We start from the raw sequence: 6,161 nt of genomic DNA, 5'->3' as shown, positions 1-6,161 counted from the left end.
AAAAGTAGGTATACCGTAAAAGTACCGGTTATGAAAGTGGAGTGTCGCTGCCTGAATCAGTGTTGACTGTTGGAGAAAGAGTCAAACTCACAAAGACTCATCGCCGTTTAATCGCATTTCTATTGTGAAATTATTTTCAAGCAAGTAATGAATTATGGCTCTTGGTAAATCGGCAAAAATTATGCTTAGTTGGTGAGTTGTACGGTTGAAAATCATGATGATGAGCGATATTTGTAGACTGTAGTCCCACATGTTGATTCCTGTGCGGTAATGGTGGTGAAGTGTCCTAGACAGCTGGCAGCCGTCTGTTTCGAGGAGCTTTTTAACATTTTTTGTTTTATTTTCTCCTGCGTACACGTAAGGCTCGCTATCGTGCAGCCATCATTAGGGGGTTAAGAATGCAAAATCCCCCTGACGGGGCTCATCGATTTTTGATTTTGTCTTTATTTCATAAAAAGAACTACCAAAAGGCAAAAGTACCAAAATAAAGATTATTAAATTCCTTTTTGGCCTGAAATGTACCAAAACGGGGAAAAATAAACTTATAATGGGAAAAAACAGTGACTTACTTTGGCTGTGGTGCAACTTCACTTCCCTGTTTTATCCAAATTTAATACATAAACCTTGTTCATTGAATGAGTGACATAAACTATAGTATGGCCATTGAGTCCCTGTACAGATTGAGCTAGAACTTCGGTCTCTGTATTTGGTGAGTGGAGCCAAGAACTAGCCTGGCTTGAGGACTCCATGATGATGTTTTTTTCAATATTTTGACATATACGATCATCATGGAGCCTTGAACCGCCTGCCATATATGTATAAGAGACTCACCAAAACAAAGATGGATTTCCCTAGGAAATCCATCTTTTCAAGATAAAAATCACGTAAATGGTGATTTTATTTACTTTTACACCTTCATACGCCTAATGCGTATGACGGTTTCCAAAATTGGTTAATGAAAAGGCGAAAAATTGAAGGTTTCTTACCAGACCGATCTTGTGTAGATCCCTCGATCCGTTTGTCAACAAAGCAAATACAATAGATCTGACCCTTGAACCGCTTCGTTATGATGTAGCTACTATTAGCGATGTTACAAAGTGCCGTTTTGAAGAACAATGTATACATAAAAATTATTATTTAACAAATACTAAAATTTAATAGTGATTATAAATAATTGTTATAATAATAAGTTTCTTTTTTACGCTGTCAGCTTCCAATCACATCCCTCATCGCATTTTGAAATATTTTTGTCACTTGAAAATGGTGTTGTATTACTGAGCGTGTGTTTTCTGTGGGGAAAAGTTTGACCATATTTTGTTATTTTTAGAAAATAAAGACTTTGAAAGTGTGTTTTGGGGTTTTTAATTTTGCACTTTTTTTCTATTCAATTTCCCTTTGGAATAATGTTGCAAAGTTTTAAAGGTATTGTCTTATTTTCTGAGGCGTAAATGCGGGCGTGTGGTGATACAAATACAAGGCCGGTCAGTAATACAATCAGTCACTATACGAGTAGAGATCTACCAATGAGGGCAAAACATAACATTAAGTGAATATTATATGGATACTTAAAGGACAAGTCCACCCCAACAAAAAGTTGATTTGAATAAAAAGAGAAAAATCGAACAAGCATAACACTGAAAATTTCATCAAAATCCCATATAAAATAAAAAAAGTTATGGTATTTAATGTTTGCTTAATTTCCCAAAACAGTTATATGCACATCCAGGCTGGTATGCAAATGAGGAGACTATGACGTCATCCACTCACTATTTCTTTTGTATTTTATTGTATGAAATGGACTTGACCTTTAAGCCAGGTAATGGTTCGTGTATGTTCCACTACACTTTGGTACTGCTAACACTACACAAATCCATAGATATTGACACATTGATTCACAAAGGTGGGATTTTTTGGTGGTCTGCTCGATTAAATTGATGCAAAAATAGTCCTTAACCATGAATCTGTGAGATGTACTCTCGTGTTTCACTCTATTTCACTCCATGTCTATGCTTTGATCAGTATCAAAATCAATGATTTAAAGCCCATACTTATTATCTTCGCACGTTATTAATTCACCGCTGATTCGAAAACATTGCAATCGCCAGAATACGTGGCCGGTGGCCACAGCGATACTTGCGACTGCAGAAGCCAATGTTTTGCCAATATTTTCACAAATGCAGATTTTATCTTTAAGACTGTTCGCAGAATAATACATGAATTAAGGTCACTCCACCATAAGTGAAATTGAGTGCTGAATGGGGTAAAGTTTTAAGAATGAAGACAATAATTTCGTAGAGGTAATCACACAACGTACTTACATGTATATAGGCCTGAGGGCAAAAGCTTGGTCAGTGTCAAAGTTAAAATCGTGGACATGGCTTATGCAGTGGTAGACTGGTAGTAAACATGTTTTGCCTCGGTTATGGTCAAAACTTTGTTGTTCTGCTGATCTGATTTAGTTCCGGAGGTGGTAGATATAATATATATTTTTTTTTTCTTTTTTTTTCTTATCCCCAGAAAATGTTTTCATTCTTGCCTGGCCTTTGTGATGTATTAGTGTTAATGACTATTGAACAGGTTTAATGATGTACATGTAGTGTTGTAACTTGTCCTCTCTCATTAGTTATGTATGTAGTGAAAAGCTTTTCATCTTATCAGTACTTTATATTATTTATATGTAGCTTTGATGGTTTAATGAATGGTCATATTAATTGTCTTACAGTTTAATTAATTCATACTATTTCTTTTAATGAAAAACTCTCCTGATATTTGTATTAATTTTGCTCATATGGAATGCAAAATACTGTTACTCAATTTCCCTGGACAAATTGGTGCATGAGAAATTGCAAGTGTGCGCAATGGTACTTGGCCTCTTGAGTAATTCTATGTCTAACTCGTGGTTTACTTTCCACAGGGCTGGCATCGTTGTGATAGGTGTTTCATCATTTGCCATGGCCAAAGTGAGTGTGGACAAAAATCGGTATGAGATCTTGAAGAGCAAGAACAGAATGAAGACGTTCAATGAGGAGATTTCAGATCAAGAACATGTAAGATATGCGAACATCAGAAAATGAGGAGTTTGTCTTATCTTTAAGAGTGTCTCCTTTAAGAATGGCAGTTGCTGGACAAACAGTGAGATTTTTCAGACACCAAGCATCCTAGATGTTATACATCATCATGACTGCAAAACATATTTGATGAATTTCACAAATATCAAGTCTGCGAGGTGCAAAATTGATTTATTATTCCTGCAATATATTTTCTGTTAATTTTTGGAGGAATGTAGTCAGGAAGATCTTAAGAAGTTTGCTTCGAATGCTGAGTGTCTTCACTTGATTTACATTTTTGGTCAGTGATCCATCTTGTACATGAGATGTTTTGTGAATCTCTATCTTTACTAATTGTGTGTGAGTGAGGATTAATTATCTTCAAGTCGATAAACAATCTGTCAAATATATCTTTCAATCAGATATACAAGCTAATTTTTTTTCAACCTAAGAGGAATTTCATCTTGTAAATAATGCAAAGAAAACCAGATGATTAGATGTTTGTCTAGCTCCATGTACCCAGAAGTATCAACCGTTTCACAACACATTGCCGAGGATGATGAAATAACTGCAAAAGTATTATTATTCATATGATTTTTATTTGGATGTTGAAGTAGTGCCATTTAACTGTGTTAGTCCAATTATTTGTAAATATTTAGATACTGGTAGACCTCTTTGATATGATTCTTGACAGATTTTTTTTTAAATTTTGTTCACATAGTGAATCATTGAAAATTGGAAGCTGTCTTTGATTTTGTTCAAACTCTTATGACTGGTATTGTTGAAAACATAAGGCCAGAGCAAGGGTGTGAGAGTTCAGATTTTTATCTGATTTCAGATTTTTTTTGTTTTGATTTTCAGCTTAATTTCAGCTTATTTTTGGCCTTTGTACAAAAAGTATGGGAGCTCTTTCTATTTCAGACTTTTTCAACACTCTTCAGCTTTTTTCAGATCTTTTTATTTGTGACCACTCACACCCCTGGACCAGAGCAAAAGCGAAATGTTTATTTATGTGAAATGAAGCATAAAATTTGCCTTTTCCCTTTTGCTGGCTTTGAGCAAGAACACACGCAATCCAACCTTGGCTAATAGTCAGCGGAGCGTTGTGGCCCAGTGGATTAGTCTCCGGACTTTGAAATGGAGGGTCGTGGGTTCAAATCCCAGCCATGGCGTAGTTTCCTTCCGCAAGAAATTTATCCACTTTGTGCTGCACTCAACCCAGGTGAGGTGAATGGGTGCCTGGCAGGAATTTATTCTTTTAAATGCACTGAGCACTGGAAGGTTGCTTGAGCTACAGCCAAGGTAATAATATCCAAGTTCTTTGGAAGATAGAGACGTTATTCATAATGTGTTGTGCGCCATACAAGAACTATTTTTATGATTATTATTAATGATAAAAGAAATCATACAAGCCATTTCCAGGCCTGACTATTGCCCTTTTTCGTTCCAAGTAATTCAAGCAGGGCAAGTTTTGAGAAAAATTATTTTCTTATTCAGACCTTTTTATTATGAAATAACTTCATAATTAGCCCTAATGATGATTGAACAAATTTAGAATGTTTTGATAATAAACCAAGTGGGTTTAGCCATTGTCTTACAGTCTAGAACTTGACCAAGTAATATCTGGCCAAGCAGCCATAAACTTATTGTATCTTTTCCTTTTACATGGCGGTATGCAAATATATATTTTTTTAAAGGTATTTCCAAAAAATGTTTAGTTTCAAATTAAGCGTCTATCAGTGTAAATATCATTGTGCGATAGTGGAATTGACGATGATTCTGAATAACATAATCTTGATATGATATTGGGTGAATTTTCATTAAAACTATTCAAATGATCACACACATGATCCATATATTTCAATGCTATGCTGGGGCACTCACCGCGGCATTTTTCTATGTGCACAATGATTTGCATATATGTTGCATAAACAGGAAATCCCATTCATTCTTAAAGTTCATGTGGTTGGCACTTTGATAGTATGTACCTGCAAAAAAAATTGCTAACTTCTCAGATATTTTCGGCAATTCTGATCCATTTTTATAAAATGAATCTAAGTCTGAAAGTTATGAATGAAAATCAAGATGAACATTGATCTTCATTCCAGCTAACACTGCAGAGAGCCAACACCTTAATTCTAAGACTTATTTTTTTAAATGAAAAATGTCTTTTCATTAAATTGACCTGTATTATTCGGGAAATTCAAATATTATATTACTTGAGTTATTTGAATGATGAGAAGAAACTTTCATTGCACTTTGTAATTTACAGATAATTCATTTATAAAGTTCTATTCTCATTTTTTATCCAATTGTGTGAAAGTGTTCTGATTTGAGTAAAATGAAATGGTACTTCAAACATAATTCTTAATTATGACCATTTACTACAAAATTGTACTCAAAGTCTAATCTTCATAGCCATTATCAAATATTTCATGTCATTTTTATCATTATCCACAAGTTCCACATTCAAATTATTGATCTCCTATTGTAACCATTAACCATTATTTCCTTTTAATCCTTTCATATTTTTTTAGGGGTAGGGGGCATTGGGAGAAGGAAACGTTTGGAAAGGGTGAGGGAAAGAGAGAGAGATAGAGGGAGAGAGTATGAGAGTATGGTAAGAAAATTAGTGAATATATTACTTCAGTTTTAGATAAGTGTTTATGAATATGATACATGCAACATGGAGATACTAGTATACACAGTATTTGTACTAAAAGGTGTTATGAAGTGGATGTTCACTTAAAATTGAGAAAGAACATAGAGGCAGTTGTAAATGTAAGATATTTCATATTTCATATGAATATTTTTATGATAGTGGAGAGATTTTCCAACAGAGTTTTGAACATGTCATATTTCAAATATTATAAGGTCAAATTTGTTGGTATATTTAAAGATATCCTTATCCCATGATGTAGAGATAGTACAGAAAAACTAGGATAAAAAACAAAGTCATTTTCATTTTACAAGGCTTTTTATGGGAAAAATAGTCAATTTGAGGACACCAAAATGTGACGTGCTCAAACAGGGTATTCATCTGATGCAATTAACTTATCTACATATTTCATATATATTTTGCTCTCATTTGTTGTAAATATGTTGCTACCATGT

The 6,161-nt window shown here is 34.2% G+C and overlaps 1 long non-coding RNA gene across 1 annotated transcript; it reads left to right on the top strand.

Annotated features, from left to right (window-relative positions):
* On the top strand, positions 1-5,354 carry LOC129266411 (uncharacterized). The gene is made up of 2 exons (XR_008585071.2): positions 1-192; positions 2,915-5,354. It is a non-coding gene; the product is annotated as an uncharacterized LOC129266411 (long non-coding RNA).
* Positions 5,355-6,161: the final 807 nt, after the last annotated feature.

The sequence above is a fragment of the Lytechinus pictus genome, chromosome 1 (genome assembly GCF_037042905.1).
Source record: "Lytechinus pictus isolate F3 Inbred chromosome 1, Lp3.0, whole genome shotgun sequence".
Taxonomy (NCBI): domain Eukaryota; kingdom Metazoa; phylum Echinodermata; class Echinoidea; order Temnopleuroida; family Toxopneustidae; genus Lytechinus; species Lytechinus pictus.
The sequence above is the reverse complement of the archived record's forward strand: the minus strand, read 5'-3'. Positions and strand labels throughout refer to the sequence as shown.